This window comes from Lonchura striata, chromosome 28 (assembly GCF_046129695.1).
Source record: "Lonchura striata isolate bLonStr1 chromosome 28, bLonStr1.mat, whole genome shotgun sequence".
NCBI classification, from domain to species: domain Eukaryota; kingdom Metazoa; phylum Chordata; class Aves; order Passeriformes; family Estrildidae; genus Lonchura; species Lonchura striata.
Window position 1 is genome coordinate 878,262 of NC_134630.1, and position 25,006 is coordinate 903,267.

The following is a 25,006-nucleotide window of genomic DNA, read 5'->3' on the forward strand; positions in this document are numbered from 1 at the left end:
CCCTCCTCAAAGTTGAGCTGCCCTGATAGACACAAGGGAGCCCTACAAACTGACATCAGCAACCTGGACTGGTGAGATTTCTTTCCCAGGGAAAATGGCCAAAGGATGTGACCAGGGGCCCCTGGCACTGGGCTGGGGCCTGAATTCAAAAAATCCATATATCGAAGGATGGACCCCAGACCGAAGTGGTCCCCTCCTCAAAGTTGTGCTGCCCTGATAGACCCAAGGGAGCCCTACAAACTGACATCAGCAACCTGGACTGGTGAGTTTTCTTTCCCAGGGAAAATGGCCAAAGGATGTGCCCAGGGGCCCCTGGCACTGGGCTGGGGATTCACTGCAAAAAATCCTTATATCGAAGGATGGACCCCAGACCGAAGTTATCCCCTCCTCAAACTTGTGTTGCCCAGATAGACCCAAAGGAGCCCTACAAACTGACATCAGGAACCTGGACTGGTGAGTTTTCTTTCCCAGGGAAAATGGCCAAAGGTTGTGCCCAGGGGCTCGTGGCCCTGGGCTCGGGCCTGACTATAAAAATCCCTATATCGAAGGATGGATCGCAGACCAAAGTTGCCCCCACCTCAAAATTGTGCTGCCCTGATAGACCCAAGGGAGCCCTACAAACTGACATCAGCAACCTGGACTGGTGAGTTTTCTTTCCCAGGGAAAATGGCCAAAGGATGTGCCCAGTGGCCCCTGGACCTGGTCTGGGGCCTGAATGCAAAGAATCCTTATATCGAAGGATGGATCGCCGACCAAAGTTGTCCCCTCCTCAAATATCTGCTTCCCTGATAGACCCAAGGGAGCCCTACAAACTGACAAAAGGAACCTTGAATGGTGAGTTTTCTTTCCCAGGGAAAATGGCCAAAGGATGTGCCCAGGGGCCCCTGGCCCTGGGCTCGGACCTGACTGCAAGGGATCCTTATATCGAAATTTGGACCCCAAGCTGAAGTTGTCCCCTCCTGAAACCTCTGCTGCCCTGATAGACCCAAGGGAGCCCTACAAACTGACATCAGCAACCTGGACTGGTGAATTTTCTTTCCCAGGGAAAATGGCCAAAGGATGTGCCCAGGGGCCCCTGGCCCTCGGCTGGGGCCTGACTGCAAATAATCCTTATATCGAAGGATGGAGCCAAGACCGAAGTTGTCCCCATCTCACACTTGTGCTGCCCTGATAGACCCAAGTGAGCCCTACAAACTGACATCAGCAACCTGGACTGGTGAATTTTCTTTCCCAGGGAAAATGGCCAAAGGATGTGCCCAGGGGCCCCTGGCCCTGGGCTGCACCGTGAGTGCAAAAAATCCTTATATCGAAGGATGGACCCCAGACCAAAGTTGTCCCCTCCTCAAATTTCAGCTTCCCAGATAGAGCCAAGGGAGCCGTACAAACTGACATCAGGAACCTGGACTGGTGAGTTTTCTTTCCCAGGGAAAATGGCCAAAGGATGTGCCCAGGCGCCCCTGACCCCGGGCTGGGGCCTGACTGCAAAGAATCCTTATATCGAAGAATGGATCACAGGCTGAAGTTGTCCCCTCCTCAAAGTTGAGCTGCCCTGATAGACCCAAGGGAGCCCTACAAACTGACATCAGCAACCTGGACTGGTGAGATTTCTTTCCCAGGGAAAATGGCCAAAGGATGTGCCCAGGGGCCCCTGGCATTGGGCTGAGGCCTGAATTCAAAAAATCCATATATCGAAGGATGGACCCCAGACCGAAGTGGTCCCCTCCTCAAAGTTGTGCTGCCCTGATAGACCCAAGGGAGCCCTACAAACTGACATCAGCAACCTGGACTGGTGAGTTTTTTTTCCCAGGGAAAATGGCCAAAGGATGTGCCCAGGGGCCCCTGGCACTGGGCTGGGGATTCACTGCAAAAAATCCTTATATCGAAGGATGGAACCCAGACCGAAGTTATCCCCTCCTCAAACTTGTGTTGCCCTGATAGACCCAAAGGAGCCCTACAAACTGACATCAGCAACCTGGACTGCTGAGTTTTCTTTCCCAGGGAAAATGGCCAAAGGTTGTGCCCAGGGGCTCGTGGCCCTGGGCTCAGGCCTGACTATAAAAATCCCTATATCGAAGGATGGATCGCAGACCAAAGTTGCCCCCACCTCTAAATTGTGCTGCCCTGATAGACCCAAGGGAGCCGTACAAAGTGACATCAGCAACCTGGACTGGTGAGTTCTCTTTCCCAGGGAAAATGGCCAAAGGATGTGCCCAGTGGCCCCTGGACCTGGTCTGGAGCCTGACTGCAAAGAATCCTTATATAGAAGGATGGATCGCCGACCAAAGTTTTCCCCTCCTCAAATTTCTGCTTCCCTGATAGACCCAAGGGAGCCCTACAAACTGACAAAAGGAACCTTGAATGGTGAGTTTTCTTTCCCAGGGAAAATGGCCAAAGGATGTGCCCAGGGGCCCCTGGCCCTGGGCTCGGACCTGACTGCAAGGGATCCTTATATCGAAATTTAGACCCCAAGCTGAAGTTGTCCCCTCATGAAACCTCTGCTGCCCTGATAGACCCAAGGGAGCCCTACAAACTGACATCAGCAACCTGGACTGGTGAATTTTCTTTCCCAGGGAAAATGGCCAAAGGATGTGCCCAGGGGCCCCTGGTCCTGAGCTGGGGCCTGACTGCAAATAATCCTTATATCGAAGGATGGAGCCAAGACCGAAGTTGTCCCCATCTCATACTTGTGCTGCCCTGATAGACCCAAGTGAGCCCTACAAACTGACATCAGCAACCTGGACTGGTGAATTTTCTTTCCCAGGGAAAATGGCCAAAGGATGTGGCCAGGGGCCCCTGGCCCTGGGCTGCACCGTGAGTGCAAAAAATCCTTATATCGAAGCATGGACCCCAGACCAAAGTTGTCCCCTCCTCAAAACTCTGCTGCCCTGATAGACCCAAGGGAGCCCTACAAACTGACATCAGCAGCCTGGACTGGTGCGTTTTCTTTCCTAGGGAAAATGGCCAAAGGATGTGCCCAGGGGCCCCTGGCCCTGGGCTGGGGCCTCACTGCAAATAGTCCCTATATTGAAGGATGGATCGCAGACCAAAGTTGTCCCCTCCTCAAATTTCTGCTGTCCAGATAGACCCAAGGGAGCCCTAAAAGCTGACATCAGGAACCTGGACTGGTGAGTTTTCTTTCCCAGGGAAAATGGCCAAAGGATGTGCCCTGGGGCCCCTAGCACTGGGCTGGGGCCTGACTGCAAATAGTCCCTATATTGAAGGATGGATCGCAGACCAAAATTGTCCCCTCCTCAAATTTCTGCTGTCCAGATAGACCCAAGGGAGCCCAACAAACTAACATCAGCAACCTGGACTGGTGAGTTTTCTTTCCCAGGCAAAATTGCCAAAGGGTGTGCTCAGGGGCCCCTGGCCCTGGGCTGGGACCTGACTGAAAAGAATCCTTATATCAAAGGATGGACCCCAAACCGAAGTTGTCCCCTCCAGAAACCTCTGCTGCCCTGATAAAGCCAAGGGAGCCCTACAAACTGACATCAGCAACCTGGACTGGTGAGTTTTCTTTCCCAGGGAAAATTGCCAAAGGTTGTGCCCTGGGGTCCCTAGCACTGGGCTGGGGCCTGACTGTAAATAGTCCCTATATCGAACGATGGATCTCAGACCAAATATGTCCCCTCCACAAATTTCTGCTGCCCAGATAGACCCAAGGGAGCCCTACAAACTAACATCAGGAACCTGGACTGGTGAGTTTTCTTTCCCAGGGAAAATGGCCAAAGGATGTGCCCAGGGGCCCCTGGCCCTCGGCTGGGGCCTGACTGCAAACAATCCTTATATCGAAATTTGGAACTCAAACCGAAGTTGTCCCCTCCTGAAACCTCTGCTGCCCTGATAGACCCAAGTGAGCCCTACAAACTGACATCAGCAACCTGGACTGGTGAATTTTCTTTCCCAGGGAAAATGGCCAAAGGATGTGCCCAGGGGCCCCAAGCACAGGGCTGGGACCTGACTGCAAAGGATCCTTATATCGAAATTTGGACCCCAAACTGAAGTTGTCCCCTCCTCAAAGTTGTGCTCCCCTGATAGACCCAAGGGAGCCCTACAAACTGACATCAGCAACCTGGAATGGTGAGTTTTCTTTCCCAGGGAAAATGGCCAAAGGATGTGCCCTGGGGCCCCTAGCACTGGTCTGGGACCTGAATGGAAAAAATCCTTATATCGAAGGATGGACCGCAGACCGAAGTTGTCCCCTCCTCAAATTTCTGTTGCCCTGATAGACCCAAGTGAGCCCTACAAACTGACATCAGCAACCTCGACTGGTGAGTTTTCTTTCCCAGGGAAAATGGCCAAAGGGTGTGGCCAGGGGCCCCTGGCCCTGGGCTGCACCCTGACTGCAAATAATCCTTATATCGAAGGATGGACCCCAGACCGAAGTTGTCCCCTCCTGAAACCTCTGCTGCCCTGATAGACCCAAGGGAGCCCTACAAACTGACATCAGCAACCTGGACTGGTGAGTTTTCTTTCCCAGGGAAAATGGCCAAAGGATGTGCCCAGGGGCCCCTGGCACTGGGCTGGGGCCTGACTGCAAAAAATCCTTATATCGAAGAATGAACCCCCGACTCAAGTTGTCCCCTCCTCAAAGTTGTGCTGCCCTGATAGACCCAAGGGAGCCCTACAAACTCACATCAGGAACCTGGAATGGTGAGTTTTCTTTCCCAGGGAAAATGGCCAAAGGATGTGCCCAGGGGCCCCTGGCCCTGGTCTGGGGCCTGACTGCAAAGAGTCCCTATATCGAAGGATGGATCGCAGACCAATGTTGTCCCCACCTCAAAGTTGTGCTGCCCTGATAGACCCAAGGGAGCCCTACAAACTGACATCAGGAACCTGGACTGGTGAGTTTTCTTTCCCAGGGAAAATGGCCAAAGGATGTGCCCAGGGGCCCCTGGCCCTGGGCTGGGGCCTGAATTCAAAAAATCCTTATATCGAAGGATGGACCCCAGGCCAAAGTTGTCCCCACCTCAAACTTGTGCTGCCCTGATAGACCCAAGGGAGCCCTACAAACTGACATCAGCAACCTGGACTGGTGAGTTTTCTTTCCCAGGGAAAATCGCCAAAGTTTGTGCCCAGAGGCCCCTGGCACTGGGCTCGAACCTGACTGCAAAAACCCCTTATATTCAAGAATGTATCACAGACCGAAGTTGTCCCCTCCTGAAAGTTGTGCTGCCCTGATAGACACAAGGGAGCCCTACAAACTGACATCAGCAACCTGGACTGCTGAGTTTTCTTTCCCAGGGAAAATCGCCAAAGGTTGTGCCCAGGGGCTCGTGGCCCTGGGCTCGGGCCTGACTATAAAAATCCCTATATCGAAGGATGGATCGCAGACCAAAGTTGCCCCCACCTCAAAATTGTGCTGCCCTGATAGACCCAAGGGAGCCGTACAAAGTGACATCAGGAACCTGGACTGGTGAGTTTTCTTTCCCAGGGAAAATGGCCAAAGGATGTGCCCAGGGGCCCCTGGACCTGGTCTGGGGCCTGACTGCAAAGAATCCTTATATCGAAGGATGGATCGCAGACTAAATATGTCCCCTCCTCAAATTTCTGCTTCCCTGATAGACCCAAGGGAGCCCTACAAACTGACAACAGGAACCTGGAATGGTGAGTTTTCTTTCCCAGGGAAAATGGCCAAAGGATGTGCCCAGGGGCCCCAAGCACAGGGCTGGGACCTGACTGCAAAGGATCCTTATATCGAAATTTGGACCCCAAACTGAAATTGTCCCCTCCTCAAAGTTGTGCTGCCCTGATAGACCCAAGGGAGCCCTACAAACTGACATCAGCAGCCTGGACTGGTGCGTTTTCTTTCCTAGGGAAAATGGCCAAAGGATGTGCCCAGGGGCCCCTGGCCCTGGGCTGGGGCCTCACTGCAAATAGTCCCTATATTGAAGGATGGATCGCAGACCAAAGTTGTCCCCTCCTCAAATTTCTGCTGTCCAGATAGACCCAAGGGAGCCCTAAAAGCTGACATCAGGAACCTGGACTGGTGAGTTTTCTTTCCCAGGGAAAATGGCCAAAGGATGTGCCCTGGGGCCCCTAGCACTGGGCTGGGGCCTGACTGCAAATAGTCCCTATATTGAAGGATGGATCGCAGACCAAAATTGTCCCCTCCTCAAATTTCTGCTGTCCAGATAGACCCAAGGGAGCCCAACAAACTAACATCAGCAACCTGGACTGGTGAGTTTTCTTTCCCAGGCAAAATTGCCAAAGGGTGTGCTCAGGGGCCCCTGGCCCTGGGCTGGGACCTGACTGAAAAGAATCCTTATATCAAAGGATGGACCCCAAACCGAAGTTGTCCCCTCCAGAAACCTCTGCTGCCCTGATAAAGCCAAGGGAGCCCTACAAACTGACATCAGCAACCTGGACTGGTGAGTTTTCTTTCCCAGGGAAAATTGCCAAAGGTTGTGCCCTGGGGTCCCTAGCACTGGGCTGGGGCCTGACTGTAAATAGTCCCTATATCGAACGATGGATCTCAGACCAAATATGTCCCCTCCACAAATTTCTGCTGCCCAGATAGACCCAAGGGAGCCCTACAAACTAACATCAGGAACCTGGACTGGTGAGTTTTCTTTCCCAGGGAAAATGGCCAAAGGATGTGCCCAGGGGCCCCTGGCCCTCGGCTGGGGCCTGACTGCAAACAATCCTTATATCGAAATTTGGAACTCAAACCGAAGTTGTCCCCTCCTGAAACCTCTGCTGCCCTGATAGACCCAAGTGAGCCCTACAAACTGACATCAGCAACCTGGACTGGTGAATTTTCTTTCCCAGGGAAAATGGCCAAAGGATGTGCCCAGGGGCCCCAAGCACAGGGCTGGGACCTGACTGCAAAGGATCCTTATATCGAAATTTGGACCCCAAACTGAAGTTGTCCCCTCCTCAAAGTTGTGCTGCCCTGATAGACCCAAGGGAGCCCTACAAACTGACATCAGCAACCTGGAATGGTGAGTTTTCTTTCCCAGGGAAAATGGCCAAAGGATGTGCCCTGGGGCCCCTAGCACTGGTCTGGGACCTGAATGGAAAAAATCCTTATATCGAAGGATGGACCGCAGACCGAAGTTGTCCCCTCCTCAAATTTCTGTTGCCCTGATAGACCCAAGTGAGCCCTACAAACTGACATCAGCAACCTCGACTGGTGAGTTTTCTTTCCCAGGGAAAATGGCCAAAGGGTGTGGCCAGGGGCCCCTGGCCCTGGGCTGCACCCTGACTGCAAATAATCCTTATATCGAAGGATGGACCCCAGACCGAAGTTGTCCCCTCCTGAAACCTCTGCTGCCCTGATAGACCCAAGGGAGCCCTACAAACTGACATCAGCAACCTGGACTGGTGAGTTTTCTTTCCCAGGGAAAATGGCCAAAGGATGTGCCCAGGGGCCCCTGGCACTGGGCTGGGGCCTGACTGCAAAAAATCCTTATATCGAAGAATGAACCCCCGACTCAAGTTGTCCCCTCCTCAAAGTTGTGCTGCCCTGATAGACCCAAGGGAGCCCTACAAACTCACATCAGGAACCTGGAATGGTGAGTTTTCTTTCCCAGGGAAAATGGCCAAAGGATGTGCCCAGGGGCCCCTGGCCCTGGTCTGGGGCCTGACTGCAAAGAGTCCCTATATCGAAGGATGGATCGCAGACCAATGTTGTCCCCACCTCAAAGTTGTGCTGCCCTGATAGACCCAAGGGAGCCGTACAAACTGACATCAGGAACCTGGACTGGTGAGTTTTCTTTCCCAGGGAAAATGGCCAAAGGATGTGCCCAGGGGCCCCTGGCCCTGGGCTGGGGCCTGAATTCAAAAAATCCTTATATCGAAGGATGGACCCCAGGCCAAAGTTGTCCCCACCTCAAACTTGTGCTGCCCTGATAGACCCAAGGGAGCCCTACAAACTGACATCAGCAACCTGGACTGGTGAGTTTTCTTTCCCAGGGAAAATCGCCAAAGTTTGTGCCCAGAAGCCCCTGGCACTGGGCTCGAACCTGACTGCAAAAACCCCTTATATTCAAGAATGTATCACAGACCGAAGTTGTCCCCTCCTGAAAGTTGTGCTGCCCTGATAGACACAAGGGAGCCCTACAAACTGACATCAGCAACCTGGACTGCTGAGTTTTCTTTCCCAGGGAAAATCGCCAAAGGTTGTGCCCAGGGGCTCGTGGCCCTGGGCTCGGGCCTGACTATAAAAATCCCTATATCGAAGGATGGATCGCAGACCAAAGTTGCCCCCACCTCAAAATTGTGCTGCCCTGATAGACCCAAGGGAGCCGTACAAAGTGACATCAGGAACCTGGACTGGTGAGTTTTCTTTCCCAGGGAAAATGGCCAAAGGATGTGCCCAGTGGCCCCTGGACCTGGTCTGGGGCCTGACTGCAAAGAATCCTTATATCGAAGGATGGATCGCAGACTAAATATGTCCCTTCCTCAAATTTCTGCTTCCCTGATAGACCCAAGGGAGCCCTACAAACTGACATCCGGAACCTGGAATGGTGAGTTTTCTTTCCCAGGGAAAATGGCCAAAGGATGTGCCCAGGGGCCCCAAGCACAGGGCTGGGACCTGACTGCAAAGGATCCTTATATCGAAATTTGGACCCCAAACTGAAGTTGTCCCCTCCTCAAAGTTGTGCTGCCCTGATAGACCCAAGGGAGCCCTACAAACTGATATCAGCAACCTGGACTGGTGAGTTTTCTTTCCCAGGGAAAATGGCCAAAGGATGTGCCCAGGGGCCCCAAGCACAGGGCTGGGACCTGACTGCAAAGGATCCTTATATCGAAATTTGGACCCCAAACTGAAGTTGTCCCCTCCTCAAAGTTGTGCTGCCCTGATAGACCCAAGGGAGCCCTACAAACTGATATCAGCAACCTGGACTGGTGAGTTTTCTTTCCCAGGGAAAATGGCCAAAGGATGTGCCCAGGGGCCCCTGGTCCTGGGCTGGACCCTGAATGCAAAGAATCCTTATATCGAAGGATGGCCCCCAAACCGAAGTTGTCCCCTCCAGAAACCTCTGCTGCCCTGATAAAGCCAAGGGAGCCCTACAAACTGACATCAGCAACCTGGACTGGTGAGTTTTCTTTCCCAGGGAAAATTGCCAAAGGTTGTGCCCTGGGGTCCCTAGCACTGGGCTGGGGCCTGACTGTAAATAGTCCCTATATCGAACGATGGATCTCAGACCAAATATGTCCCCTCCACAAATTTCTGCTGCCCAGATAGACCCAAGGGAGCCCTACAAACTAACATCAGGAACCTGGACTGGTGAGTTTTCTTTCCCAGGGAAAATGGCCAAAGGATGTGCCCAGGGGCCCCTGGCACTGGGCTGGGGCCTGACTGCAAACAATCCTTATATCGAAATTTGGAACTCAAACCGAAGTTGTCCCCTCCTGAAACCTCTGCTGCCCTGATAGACCCAAGGGAGCCCTACAAACTAACATCAGGAACCTGGACTGGTGAGTTTTCTTTCCCAGGGAAAATGGCCAAAGGATGTGCCCAGGGGCCCCTGGCCCTCGGCTGGGGCCTGACTGCAAACAATCCTTATATCGAAATTTGGAACTCAAACCGAAGTTGTCCCCTCCTGAAACCTCTGCTGCCCTGATAGACCCAAGTGAGCCCTACAAACTGACTTCAGCAACCTGGACTGGTGAATTTTCTTTCCCAGGGAAAATGGCCAAAGGATGTGCCCAGGGGCCCCTGGTCCTGAGCTGGGGCCTGACTGCAAATAATCCTTATATCGAAGGATGGAGCCCAGACCGAAGTTGTCGCCATCTCATACTTGTGCTGCCCTGATAGACCCAAGGGAGCCCTACAAACTGACATCAGCAACCTGGACTGGTGAGTTTTCTTTCCCAGGGAAAATGGCCAGAGGATGTGCCCTGGGGCCCCTAGCACTGGTCTGGGACCTGAATGGAAAAAATCCTTATATCGAGGGATGGACCGCAGACCGAAGTTGTCCCCTCCTCAAATTTCTGTTGCCCTGATAGACCCAAGGGAGCCCTACAATCTGACATCAGCAACCTCGACTGGTGAGTTTTCTTTCCCAGGGAAAATGGCCAAAGGGTGTGGCCAGGGGCCCCTGGCCCTGGGCTGCACCCTGACTGCAAATAATCCTTATATCGAAGGATGGACCCCAGACCGAAGTTGTCCCCTCCTGAAACCTCTGCTGCCCTGATAGACCCAAGGGAGCCCTACAAACTGACATCAGCAACCTGGACTGGTGAGTTTTCTTTCCCATGGTAAATGGCCAAAGGATGTGCCCAGGGGCCCCTGGCACTGGGCTGGGGCCTGACTGCAAAAAATCCTTATATCGAAGAATGAACCCCCGACTCAAATTGTCCCCTCCTCAAAGTTGTGCTGCCCTGATAGACCCAAGGGAGCCCTACAAACTCACATCAGGAACCTGGAATGGTGAGTTTTCTTTCCCAGGGAAAATGGCCAAAGGATGTGCCCAGGGGCCCCTGGCCCTGGTCTGGGGCCTGACTGCAAAGAGTCCCTATATCGAAGGATGGATCGCAGACCAATGTTGTCCCCACCTCAAAGTTGTGCTGCCCTGATAGACCCAAGGGAGCCCTACAAACTGACATCAGGAACCTGGACTGGTGAGTTTTCTTTCCCAGGGAAAATGGCCAAAGGATGTGCCCAGGGGCCCCTGACCCCGGGCTGGGGCCTGACTGCAAAGAATCCTTATATCGAAGAATGGATCAGAGGCCAAAGTTGTCCCCTCCTCAAAGTTGTGCTGCCCTGATAGACCCAAGGGAGCCCTACAAACTGATATCAGGAAGGTGGACTGGTGAGTTTTCTTTCCCAGGGAAAATGGCCAAAGGATGTGCCCAGGGGCCCCTGGCCCTGGGCTCGGGCCTGAATTCAAAAAATCCTTATATCGAAGGATGGACCCCAGACCAAAGTTGTCCCCTCCTCAAACTTGTGCTGCCCTGATAGACCCAAGTGAGCCCTACAAACTGACATCAGCAACCTCGACTGGTGAGTTTTCTTTCCCAGGGAAAATGGCCAAAGGATGTGGCCAGGGGCCCCTGGCCCTGGGCTGCACCGTGACTGCAAATAATCCTTATATCGAAGGATGGACCCCAGACCGAAGTTGTCCCCTCCTGAAACTTCTGCTGCCCTGATAGACCCAAGGGAGCCCTACAAACTGACATCAGGAACTTGGACTGGTGAATTTTCTTTCCCAGGGAAAATGGCCAAAGGATGTGCCCAGGGGCCCCAGGCACTGGGCTGGGGCCTCACTGCAAATAGTCCCTATATTGAAGGATGGATCGCAGAGCAAAATTGTCCCCTCCTCAAATTTCTGCTGTCCAGATAGACCCAATGGAGCCCTAAAAGCTGACATCAGGAACCTGGACTGGTGAGTTTTCTTTCCCTGGGAAAATGGCCAAAGGATGTGCCCTGGGGACCCTAGCACTGAGCTGGGGCCTGACTGCAAATAGTCCCTATATTGAAGGATGGATCACAGACCAAAATTGTCCCCTCCTCAAATTTCTGCTGCCCAGATAGACCCAAGGCAGCCCAACAAACTAACATCAGCAACCTGGACTGGTGAGTTTTCTTTCCCAGGCAAAATTGCCAAAGGGTGTGCTCAGGGGCCCCTGGCCCTGGGCTGGGACCTGACTGAAAACAATCCTTATATCGAAGGATGGACCCCCGACTGAAGTTGTCCCCTCCTCAAAGTTGTGCTGCCCTGATACATCCAAGGGAGCCCTACAAACTCACATCAGGAACCTGGACTGGTGAATTTTCTTTCCCAGGGAAAATGGCCAAAGGATGTGCCCAGTGGGCCCTGGCACTGGGCTGGGGCCTGACTGCAAAGAATTTCTATATCGAAGGATGGACCCCCGACTGAAGTTGTCCCCTCCTCAAAGTTGTGCTGCCCTGATACATCCAAGGGAGCCCTACAAACTCACATCAGGAACCTGGACTGGTGAATTTTCTTTCCCAGGGAAAATGGCCAAAGGATGTGCCCAGGGGCCCCTGACCCCGGGCTGGGGCCTGACTGCAAAGAATCCTTATATCGAAGAATGGATCACAGGCCGAAGTTGTCCCCTCCTCAAAGTTGAGCTGCCCTGATAGACACAAGGGAGCCCTACAAACTGACATCAGCAACCTGGACTGGTGAGATTTCTTTCCCAGGGAAAATGGCCAAAGGATGTGACCAGGGGCCCCTGGCACTGGGCTGGGGCCTGAATTCAAAAAATCCATATATCGAAGGATGGACCCCAGACCGAAGTGGTCCCCTCCTCAAAGTTGTGCTGCCCTGATAGACCCAAGGGAGCCCTACAAACTGACATCAGCAACCTGGACTGGTGAGTTTTCTTTCCCAGGGAAAATGGCCAAAGGATGTGCCCAGGGGCCCCTGGCACTGGGCTGGGGATTCACTGCAAAAAATCCTTATATCGAAGGATGGACCCCAGACCGAAGTTATCCCCTCCTCAAACTTGTGTTGCCCTGATAGACCCAAAGGAGCCCTACAAACTGACATCAGCAACCTGGACTGCTGAGTTTTCTTTCCCAGGGAAAATGGCCAAAGGTTGTGCCCAGGGGCTCGTGGCCCTGGGCTCGGGCCTGACTATAAAAATCCCTATATCGAAGGATGGATCGCAGACCAAAGTTGCCCCCACCTCAAAATTGTGCTGCCCTGATAGACCCAAGGGAGCCCTACAAACTGACATCAGCAACCTGGACTGGTGAGTTTTCTTTCCCAGGGAAAATGGCCAAAGGATGTGCCCAGTGGCCCCTGGACCTGGTCTGGGGCCTGACTGCAAAGAATCCTTATATAGAAGGATGGATCGCCGACCAAAGTTGTCCCCTCCTCAAATATCTGCTTCCCTGATAGACCCAAGGGAGCCCTACAAACTGACAAAAGGAACCTTGAATGGTGAGTTTTCTTTCCCAGGGAAAATGGCCAAAGGATGTGCCCAGGGGCCCCTGGCCCTGGGCTCGGACCTGACTGCAAGGGATCCTTATATCGAAATTTGGACCCCAAGCTGAAGTTGTCCCCTCCTGAAACCTCTGCTGCCCTGATAGACCCAAGGGAGCCCTACAAACTGACATCAGCAACCTGGACTGGTGAATTTTCTTTCCCAGGGAAAATGGCCAAAGGATGTGCCCAGGGGCCCCTGGCCCTCGGCTGGGGCCTGACTGCAAATAATCCTTATATCGAAGGATGGAGCCAAGACCGAAGTTGTCCCCACCTTAAAATTGTGCTGCCCTGATTGACCCAAGTGAGCCCTACAAACTGACATCAGCAACCTGGACTGGTGAATTTTCTTTCCCAGGGAAAATGGCCAAAGGATGTGCCCAGGGGCCCCTGGCCCTGGGCTGCACCGTGAGTGCAAAAAATCCTTATATCGAAGGATGGACCCCAGACCAAAGTTGTCCCCTCCTCAAATTTCAGCTTCCCAGATAGAGCCAAGGGGGCCGTACAAACTGACATCAGCAACCTGGACTGGTGAGTTTTCTTTCCCAGGGAAAATGGCCAAAGGATGTGCCCAGGCGCCCCTGACCCCGGGCTGGGGCCTGACTGCAAAGAATCCTTATATCGAAGAATGGATCACAGGCCGAAGTTGTCCCCTCCTCAAAGTTGAGCTGCCCTGATAGACCCAAGGGAGCCCTACAAACTGACATCAGCAACCTGGACTGGTGAGATTTCTTTCCCAGGGAAAATGGCCAAAGGATGTGCCCAGGGGCCCCTGGCATTGGGCTGGGGCCGGAATTCAAAAAATCCATATATCGAAGGATGGACCCCAGACCGAAGTGGTCCCCTCCTCAAAGTTGTGCTGCCCTGATAGACCCAAGGGAGCCCTACAAACTGACATCAGCAACCTGGACTGGTGAGTTTTTTTTCCCAGGGAAAATGGCCAAAGGATGTGCCCAGGGGCCCCTGGCACTGGGCTGGGGATTCACTGCAAAAAATCCTTATATCGAAGGATGGAACCCAGACCGAAGTTATCCCCTCCTCAAACTTGTGTTGCCCTGATAGACCCAAAGGAGCCCTACAAACTGACATCAGCAACCTGGACTGCTGAGTTTTCTTTCCCAGGGAAAATGGCCAAAGGTTGTGCCCAGGGGCTCGTGGCCCTGGGCTCAGGCCTGACTATAAAAATCCCTATATCGAAGGATGGATCGCAGACCAAAGTTGCCCCCACCTCTAAATTGTGCTGCCCTGATAGACCCAAGGGAGCCGTACAAAGTGACATCAGGAACCTGGACTGGTGAGTTCTCTTTCCCAGGGAAAATGGCCAAAGGATGTGCCCAGTGGCCCCTGGACCTGGTCTGGGGCCTGACTGCAAAGAATCCTTATATAGAAGGATGGATCGCCGACCAAAGTTTTCCCCTCCTCAAATTTCTGCTTCCCTGATAGACCCAAGGGAGCCCTACAAACTGACAAAAGGAACCTTGAATGGTGAGTTTTCTTTCCCAGGGAAAATGGCCAAAGGATGTGCCCAGGGGCCCCTGGCCCTGGGCTCGGACCTGACTGCAAGGGATCCTTATATCGAAATTTAGACCCCAAGCTGAAGTTGTCCCCTCATGAAACCTCTGCTGCCCTGATAGACCCAAGGGAGCCCTACAAACTGACATCAGCAACCTGGACTGGTGAATTTTCTTTCCCAGGGAAAATGGCCAAAGGATGTGCCCAGGGGCCCCTGGTCCTGAGCTGGGGCCTGACTGTAAATAATCCTTATATCGAAGGATGGAGCCAAGACCGAAGTTGTCCCCATCTCATACTTGTGCTGCCCTGATAGACCCAAGTGAGCCCTACAAACTGACATCAGCAACCTGGACTGGTGAATTTTCTTTCCCAGGGAAAATGGCCAAAGGATGTGGCCAGGGGCCCCTGGCCCTGGGCTGCACCGTGAGTGCAAAAAATCCTTATATCGAAGGATGGACCCCAGACCAAAGTTGTCCCCTCCTCAAAACTCTGCTGCCCTGATAGACCCAAGGGAGCCCTACAAACTGACATCAGCAGCCTGGACTGGTGCGTTTTCTTTCCTAGGGAAAATGGCCAAAGGATGTGCCCAGGGGCCCCTGGCCCTGGGCTGGGGCCTCACTGCAAATAGTCCCTATATTGAAGGATGGATCGCAGACCAAAATTGTCCCCTCCTCAAATTTCTGCTGCCCAGATAGACCCAAGGGAGCCCAACAAACTAACATCAGCAACCTGGACTGGTGAGTTTTCTTTCCCAGGCAAAATTGCCAAAGGGTGTGCTCAGGGGCCCCTGGCCCTGGGCTGGGACCTGACTGAAAAGAATCCTTATATCAAAGGATGGACCCCAGACCGATGTTGTCCCCTCCTGATACCTCTGCTGTCCTGATAGACCCAAGGGAGCCCTACAAACTGACATTAGGAACCGGGAATGGTGAGTTTTCTTTCCCAGGGAAAATGGCCAAAGGATGTGCCCAGGGGCCCCAAGCACAGGGCTGGGACCTGACTGCAAAGAATCTTTATATCGAAGTTTGGACCCCCAACCGAAGTTGTCCCCTCCTCAAACTTGTGCTGCCCTGATAGACCCAAGGGAGCCCTACAAACTGACATCAGCAACCTGGACTGGTGAGATTTCTTTCCCAGGGAAAATGGCCAAAGGATGTGCCCAGGGGCCCCTGGCACTGGGCTGGGGCCTGAATTAAAAAAATCCTTATATCGAAGGATGGACCCCAGACTGAAGTTGTCCCCACCTCAAAGTTGTGCTGCCCTAATAAACCCAAGGGAGCCCTAAAAACTGACATCAGCAACCTGGACTGGTGAGTTTTCTTTCCCAGGGAAAATGGCCAAAGGATGTGCCCAGGGGCCCCTGGCACTGGGCTGGGGCCTGACTCCTAAAAATCCTTATATCGAAGGATGGACCCCCGACTGAAGTTGTCCCCTCCTCAAAGTTGTGCTGCCCTGATAGACCCAAGGGAGCCCTACAAACTGACATCAGCAACCTGGACTGGTGAGTTTTCTTTCCCAGGGAAAATGGCCAAAGGATGTGCCCAGTGGGCCCTGGCACTGGGCTGGGGCCTGACTGCAAAGAATTTCTATATCGAAGGATGGACCCCAGACCAAAGTTTTCCCCTCCTCAAATTTCAGCTTCCCTGATAGACCCAAGGGAGCCCTACAAACTGACATCAGCAACCTGGACTGGTGAGTTTTCTTTCCCAGGGAAAATGGCCAAAGGATGTGCCCAGTGGCCCCTGGACCTGGTCTGGGGCCTGAATGCAAAGAATCCTTATATCGAAGGATGGATCGCCGACCAAAGTTGTCCCCTCCTCAAATATCTGCTTCCCTGATAGACCCAAGGGAGCCCTACAAACTGACAAAAGGAACCTTGAATGGTGAGTTTTCTTTCCCAGGGAAAATGGCCAAAGGATGTGCCCAGGGGCCCCTGGCCCTGGGCTCGGACCTGACTGCAAGGGATCCTTATATCGAAATTTAGACCCCAAGCTGAAGTTGTCCCCTCCTGAAACCTCTGCTGCCCTGATAGACCCAAGGGAGCCCTACAAACTCACATCAGCAACCTGGACTGGTGAATTTTCTTTCCCAGGGAAAATGGCCAAAGGATGTGCCCAGGGGCCCCTGGCCCTCGGCTGGGGCCTGACTGCAAATAATCCTTATATCGAAGGATGGAGCCAAGACCGAAGTTGTCCCCACCTTAAAATTGTGCTGCCCTGATAGACCCAAGTGAGCCCTACAAACTGACATCAGCAACCTGGACTGGTGAATTTTCTTTCCCAGGGAAAATGGCCAAAGGATGTGCCCAGGGGCCCCTGGCCCTGGGCTGCACCGTGAGTGCAAAAAATCCTTATATCGAAGGATGGACCCCAGACCAAAGTTGTCCCCTCCTCAAATTTCAGCTTCCCAGATAGAGCCAAGGGAGCCGTACAAACTGACATCAGCAACCTGGACTGGTGAGTTTTCTTTCCCAGGGAAAATGGCCAAAGGATGTGCCCAGGCGCCCCTGACCCCGGGCTGGGGCCTGACTGCAAAGAATCCTTATATCGAAGAATGGATCACAGGCCGAAGTTGTCCCCTCCTCAAAGTTGAGCTGCCCTGATAGACCCAAGGGAGCCCTACAAACTGACATCAGCAACCTGGACTGGTGAGATTTCTTTCCCAGAGAAAATGGCCAAAGGATGTGCCCAGGGGCCCCTGGCATTGGGCTGGGGCCTGAATTCAAAAAATCCATATATCGAAGGATGGACCCCAGACCGAAGTGGTCCCCTCCTCAAAGTTGTGCTGCCCTGATAGACCCAAGGGAGCCCTACAAACTGACATCAGCAACCTGGACTGGTGAGTTTTTTTTCCCAGGGAAAATGGCCAAAGGATGTGCCCAGGGGCCCCTGGCACTGGGCTGGGGAATTCACTGCAAAAAATCCTTATATCGAAGGATGGAACCCAGACCGAAGTTATCCCCTCCTCAAACTTGTGTTGCCCTGATAGACCCAAAGGAGCCCTACAAACTGACATCAGCAACCTGGACTGCTGAGTTTTCTTTCCCAGGGAAAATGGCCAAAGGTTGTGCCCAGGGGCTCGTGGCCCTGGGCTCAGGCCTGACTATAAAAATCCCTATATCGAAGGATGGATCGCAGACCAAAGTTGCCCCCACCTCTAAATTGTGCTGCCCTGATAGACCCAAGGGAGCCGTACAAAGTGACATCAGGAACCTGGACTGGTGAGTTCTCTTTCCCAGGGAAAATGGCCAAAGGATGTGCCCAGTGGCCCCTGGACCTGGTCTGGGGCCTGACTGCAAAGAATCCTTATATAGAAGGATGGATCGCCGACCAAAGTTTTCCCCTCCTCAAATTTCTGCTTCCCTGATAGACCCAAGGGAGCCCTACAAACTGACAAAAGGAACCTTGAATGGTGAGTTTTCTTTCCCAGGGAAAATGGCCAAAGGATGTGCCCGGGGCCCCTGGCCCTGGGCTCGGACCTGACTGCAAGGGATCCTTATATCGAAATTTAGACCCCAAGCTGAAGTTGTCCCCTCATGAAACCTCTGCTGCCCTGATAGACCCAAGGGAGCCCTACAAACTGACATCAGCAACCTGGACTGGTGAATTTTCTTTCCCAGGGAAAATGGCCAAAGGATGTGCCCAGGGGCCCCTGGTCCTGAGCTGGGGCCTGACTGTAAATAATCCTTATATCGAAGGATGGAGCCAAGACCGAAGTTGTCCCCATCTCATACTTGTGCTGCCCTGATAGACCCAAGTGAGCCCTACAAACTGACATCAGCAACCTGGACTGGTGAATTTTCTTTCCCAGGGAAAATGGCCAAAGGATGTGGCCAGGGGCCCCTGGCCCTGGGCTGCACCGTGAGTGCAAAAAATCCTTATATCGAAGGATGGACCCCAGACCAAAGTTGTCCCCTCCTCAAAACTCTGCTGCCCTGATAGACCCAAGGGAGCCCTACAAACTGACATCAGCAGCCTGGACTGGTGCGTTTTCTTTCCTAGGGAAAATGGCCAAAGGATGTGCCCAGGGGCCCCTGGCCCTGGGCTGGGGCCTCACTGCAAATAGTCCCTATATTGAAGGATGGATCGCAGACCAAAGTTGTCCCCTCCTCAAATTTCTGCTGTCCAGATAGACCCAAGGGAGCCCTAAAAGCTGACATCAGGAACCTGGACTGGTGAGTTTTCTTTCCCAGGGAAAATGGCCAAAGGATGTGCCCTGGGGCCCCTAGCACTGGGCTGGGGCCTGACTGCAAATAGTCCCTATATTGAAGGATGGATCGCAGACCAAAATTGTCCCCTCCTCAAATTTCTGCTGTCCAGATAGACCCAAGGGAGCCCAACAAACTAACATCAGCAACCTGGACTGGTGAGTTTTCTTTCCCAGGGAAAATTGCCAAAGGGTGTGCTCAGGGGCCCCTGGCCCTGGGCTGGGACCTGACTGAAAAGAATCCTTATATCAAAGGATGGACCCCAGACCGATGTTGTCCCCTCCTGATACCTCTGCTGTCCTGATAGACCCAAGGGAGCCCTACAAACTGACATTAGGAACCGGGAATGGTGAGTTTTCTTTCCCAGGGAAAATGGCCAAAGGATGTGCCCAGGGGCCCCAAGCACAGGGCTGGGACCTGACTGCAAAGAATCTTTATATCGAAGTTTGGACCCCCAACCGAAGTTGTCCCCTCCTCAAACTTGTGCTGCCCTGATAGACCCAAGGGAGCCCTACAAACTGACATCAGCAACCTGGACTGGTGAGATTTCTTTCCCAGGGAAAATGGCCAAAGGATGTGCCCAGGGGCCCCTGGCACTGGGCTGGGGCCTGAATTAAAAAAATCCTTATATCGAAGGATGGACCCCAGACTGAAGTTGTCCCCACCTCAAAGTTGTGCTGCCCTAATAAACCCAAGGGAGCCCTAAAAACTGACATCAGCAACCTGGACTGGTGAGTTTTCTTTCCCAGGGAAAATGGCCAAAGGATGTGCCCAGGGGCCCCTGGCACTGGGCTGGGGCCTGACTCCTAAAAATCCTTATATCGAAGGATGGACCCCCGACTGAAGTTGTCCCCTCCTCAAAGTTGTGCTGCCCTGATAGACCCAAGGGAGCCCTACAAACTGACATCAGCAACCTGGACTGGTGAGTTTTCTTTCCCAGGGAAAATCGCCAAAGGATGTGCCCAGTGGGCCCTGGCACTGGGCTGGGGCCTGACTGCAAAGAATTTCTATATCGAAGGATGGACCCCAGACCAAAGTTTTCCCCTCCTCAAATTTCAGCTTCCCTGATAGACCCAAGGGAGCCCTACAAACTGACATCAGCAACCTGGACTGGTGAGTTTTCTTTCCCAGGGAAAATGGCCAAAGGATGTGCCCAGGGGCCCCTGGCCCTGGGCTGGGGCCTTACTGCAAATAGTCCCTATATTGAAGGATGGATCGCAGACCAAAGTTGTCCCCTCCTCAAATTTCTGCTGTCCAGATAGACCCAAGGGAGCCCTAAAAGCTGACATCAGGAACCTGGACTGGTGAGTTTTCTTTCCCAGGGAAAATGGCCAAAGGATGTGCCCTGGGGCCCCTAGCACTGGGCTGGGGCCTGATTGCAAATAGTCCCTATATTGAAGGATGGATCGCAGACCAAAATTGTCCCCTCCTCAAATTTCTGCTGCCCAGATAGACCCAAGGGAGCCCAACAAACTAACATGAGGAACCTGGACTGGTGAGTTTTCTTTCCCAGGGAAAATTGCCAAAGGGTGTGCTCAGGGGCCCCTGGCCCTGGGCTGGGACCTGACTGAAAAGAATCCTTATATCAAAGGATGGACCCCAAACCGATGTTGTCCCCTGCTGAAACCTCTGCTGTCCTGATAGACCCAAGGGAGCCCTACAAACCGACATTAGGAACCGGGAATGTTGAGTTTTCTTTCCCAGGGAAAATGGCCAAAGGATGTGCCCAGGGGCCCCTGGCACTGGGCTGGGGCCTGACTGCAAAAAATCCTTATATCGAAGGATGGACCCCAGACTGAAGTTGTCCTCACCTCAAAGTTGTGCTGCCCTAATAAACCCAAGGGAGCCCTAAAAACTGACATCAGCAACCTGGACTGGTGAGTTTTCTTTCCCAGGGAAAATGGCCAAAGGATGTGCCCAGGGGCCCCTGGCACTGGGCTGGGGCCTGACTGCAAAAAATCCTTATATCGAAGGATGGACCGCCGACTGAAGTTGTCCCCTCCTCAAAGTTGTGCTGCCCTGATAGACCCAAGGGAGCCCTACAAACTCACATCAGCAACCTGGACTGGTGAATTTTCTTTCCCAGGGAAAATGGCCAAAGGATGTGCCCAGTGGGCCCTGGCACTGGGCTGGGGCCTGACTGCAAAGAATTTCTATATCGAAGGATGGACCCCAGACCAAAGTTTTTCCTTCCTCAAATTTCTGCTTCCTTGATAGACCCAAGGGAGCCCTACAAACTGACATCAGCAACCTGGACTGGTGAATTTTCTTTCCCAGGGAAAATGGCCAAAGGATGTGCCCAGGGGCCCCTGGTCCTGAGCTGGGGACTGACTGCAAATAATCCTTATATCGAAGGATGGAGCCCAGACCGAAGTTGTCCCCATCTCATACTTGTGCTGCCCTGATAGACCCAAGGGAGCCCTACAAACTGACATCAGCAACCTGGACTGGTGAGATTTCTTTCCCAGGGAAAATGGCCAAAGGATGTGCCCTGGGGCCCGTAGCACTGGGCTGGGACCTGACTGAAAACAATCCTTATATCGAGGGATGGACCGCAGACCGAAGTTGTCCCCTCCTCAAATTTCTGTTGCCCTGATAGACCCAAGTGAGCCCTACAAACTGACATAAGCAACCTGGACTGGTGAGTTTTCTTTCCCAGGGAAAATGGCCAAAGGATGTGCCCAGGAGCCCCTGGCCCTGGGCTGCAGCATGACTGCAAAAAATCCTTATATCGAAGGATGGACCCCAGACCGAAGTTGTCCCCTCCTCAAACCTCTGCTGCCCTGATAGACCCAAGGGAGCCCTACAAAGTGACATCAGCAACCTGGACTGGTGCGTTTTCTTTCCCAGGGAAAATGGCCAAAGGATGTGCCCAGGGGCCCCTGGCCCTGGGCTGGAACCTCACTGCAAATAGTCCCTATATTGAAGGATGCATCGCAGACCAAAGTTCTCCCCTCCTCAAATTTCTGCTGTCCAGATAGACCCAAGGGAGCCCTACAAACTGACATCAGGAACCTGGACTGGTGAGTTTTCTTTCCCAGGGAAAATGGCCAAATGGTTGTGCCCAGGGGCCCCTGGCCCTGGGCTGCCTCCTGACTGCAAAGAATCCATATATCGAAGGATGGACCCCAGACCGAAGTTGTCCCCCCCTGAAACCTCTGCTGCCCTGATAGACCCAAGGGAGCCCTACAAACTGACATCAGGAACCGGGAATGGTGAGTTTTCTTTCCCAGTGAAAATGGCCAAAGGATGTGCCCAGGGGCCCCAAGCGCAGGGCTGGGACCTGACTGCAAAGAATCTTTATATCGAAGTTTGGACCCCCAACCGAAGTTGTCCCCTCCTCATAGTTGTGCTGCACTGATAGACCCAAGGGAGCCCTACAACCTGACATCAGCAACCTGGACTGGTGAGTTTTCTTTCCCAGGGAAAATGGCCAAAGGATGTGCCCGGGGGTCCCTGGCACTGGGCTCAGACCTGAATTCAAACAATCCATATATAGAAGGATGGAACCCAGACTGAAGTTGTCCCCTCCTCATAGTTGTGCTGCCCTGATAGACTCAAGGGAGCCGTACAAACTGACATCAGCAACCTGGACTGGTGAGTTTTCTCTCCCAGGGAAAATGGCCAAAGGATGTGCCCAGGGGCCCCTGGCACTGGGATGGAGAGTGACTGCAAAAAATCCTTATATCGAAGGATGGACCCCAGACTGAAGTTGTCCCCTCCTCAAAGTTGTGCTGACCTGATTGACCCAAGGGAGCCCTACAAACTGACATCAGCAACCTGGACTGGTGAGTTTTCTTTCCCAGGGAAAAAGGCCAAAGAATGTGCCCAGGGGCCCCTTGCCCTGGGTTGGGGCCTGAATGCAAAGAATCCTTATATCGAAGGATGGATCGCAGACCAGAATTGTCCCCACCTCAAACTTGTGCTGCCCTGATAGACCCAAGGGAGCCCTACAAACTGACATCAGCAGCCTGGACTGGTGAGTTTTCTTTCCCAGGGAAAATGGCCAAAGGATGTGCCCAGGGGCCCCTGGCACTGGGCTGGGGCCTGACTGCAAAGAATCCTTATATCGAAGAATGGATCACAGGCCGAAGTTGTTCCCTCCTCAAAATTGTGCTGCCCTGATAGACCCAAGGGAGCCCTACAAGCTGACATCAGCAACCTGGACTGGTGATATTTCTTTCCCAGGGAAAATGGCCAAAGGATGTGCCCAAGGGCCGCTGGCACTGGGCTGGGGCCTGAATTCAAAAAATCCATATATCGAAGGATGGACCCCTGACCAAAGTTGTCCCCACCTCAAACTTGTGCTGCCCTGATAGACCCAAGGGAGCCCTACAAACTGACATCAGAAACGTGGACTGGTGAGTTTTCTTTCCCAGGAAAAATAGCCAAAGTTTGTGCCCAGAGGCCCCAGGCACTGGGCTCGGACCTGAATGCAAAGAATCCTTATATCGAAGAATGGACCGCAGACCGAAGTTGTCCCCTCCTGAAAGTTGTGCTGCCCTGATAGACCCAAGGGAGCCCTACAAACTGACATCAGGAACCGGGAATGGTGAGTTTTCTTTCCCAGTGAAAATGGCCAAAGGATGTGCCCAGGGGCCCCAAGCGCAGGGCTGGGACCTGACTGCAAAGAATCTTTATATCGAAGTTTGGACCCCCAATCGAAGTTGTCCCCTCCTCATAGTTGTGCTGCACTGATAGACCCAAGGGAGCCCTACAACCTGACATCAGCAACCTGGACTGGTGAGTTTTCTTTCCCAGGAAAAATAGCCAATGTTTGTGCCCAGAGGCCCCAGGCACTGGGCTCGGACCTGAATGCAAAGAATCCTTATATCGAAGAATGGACCGCAGACCGAAGTTGTCCCCACCTCAAACTTGTGCTGCCCTGATAGACCCAAGGGAGCCCTACAAACTGACATCAGCAACCTGGACTGGTGAGTTTTCTTTCCCAGGGAAAATGGCCAAATGATGTGCCCAGGGGCCCCTGGCACTGGGTTGGGGCTTCACTGCAAAAAATCCTTATATCGAAGGATGGAACCCAGACCGAAAGTGTCACCTCCTCAAACTTGTGCTGCCCTGATAGACCCAAGGGAGCCCTACAAACTGACATCAGCAACCTGGACTGGTGAGTTTTCTTTCCCAGGGAAAATGGCCAAAGGTTGTGCCCAGGGGCTCGTGGCCCTGGGCTCGAGCCTGACTGTAAAGAATCCCTATATCGAAGGATGGATCGCAGACCAAAGTTGTCCCCACCTCAAACTTGTGCTGACCTGATAGAGCCAAGGGAGCCCTACAAACTGACATCAGCAACCTGGACTGGTGAGTTTTCTTTCCCAGGGAAAATGGCCAAAGGATGTGCCCAGTGGCCCCTGGATCTGGTCTGGGGCCTGACTGCAAAGAATCCATATATCGAAGGATGGATCGCAGACCAAAGTTGTCCCCTCCTCAAAGTTGTGCTGCCCTGATAGACCCAAGGGAGCCCTACAAAGTGACATCGGGAACCTGGACTGGTGAATTTTCTGTCCCAGGGAAAATGGCCAAAGGATGTGCCCTGGGGCCCCCGGCACTTGGCTGGGATCTGACTGCAGAAAGTCCATGCATTTATGGATGGACCCCAGACCAAAATCCTCCCCACCTCAAACTTGTGCTTCCTTGATACACCGAAGAGTACCATACAAACTGACATCAGGAACCTGGACTAGTGAATTTTAAATCTCAGGGAAAAGGGCCACAGTGTGTGTCTAGAGGTCACTGGCCCTCAGCTGGTTGCTGACCTTAAGAAATCCAAACATTGAAGGAAGTATCCCAAACACCATCCGATTCCACCTCCTTCATCAGGACGAAGTCAAACCCAGGAATGTTGTCTCGGAACACCTTCAATAAAGCATGCCAGCGTGCATTGAAAAGGCAGGTAGCTTTAGCCACCGTCCTCCAGAATTGCCAAGGCTGTGCACACAATGTCGTCTCCCTGCGGCAACGTTCTTCGCCCTCGTGCAAGCTACCGCTCTGTCCGGCTCCCGGAGCAGGAGAAGAGGCTGCTTCGCGCAGAGAAGAGCGGAGCGGCAGCCGTACGCTCCGAAGCGCTGCCTCAGCCGAAAGACGTCGGTGACCGTCGCTTCGCTTCGGACAGCAGCCGAGAGCTGTAGTGTGCGTCTGCAGTAGACTGCATCATAGCGAAAAGCTTAGCCATTGTGTCTCGCCGGGAGAAAGCTCAAACTTGTGCCACCCAGCCAGTCTTATGGGAGCCCTTCAAACTGACATCAGGAACCTGGACTGGTGATTTTTCCTTCGCAGGGGAAATGGCCAAAGGATGTGCCCAGGGGCCCCTGGCACAGGGTTCGGACCTGACTGCAAAAAATCCATATATCGAAGGATGTACCCCAGT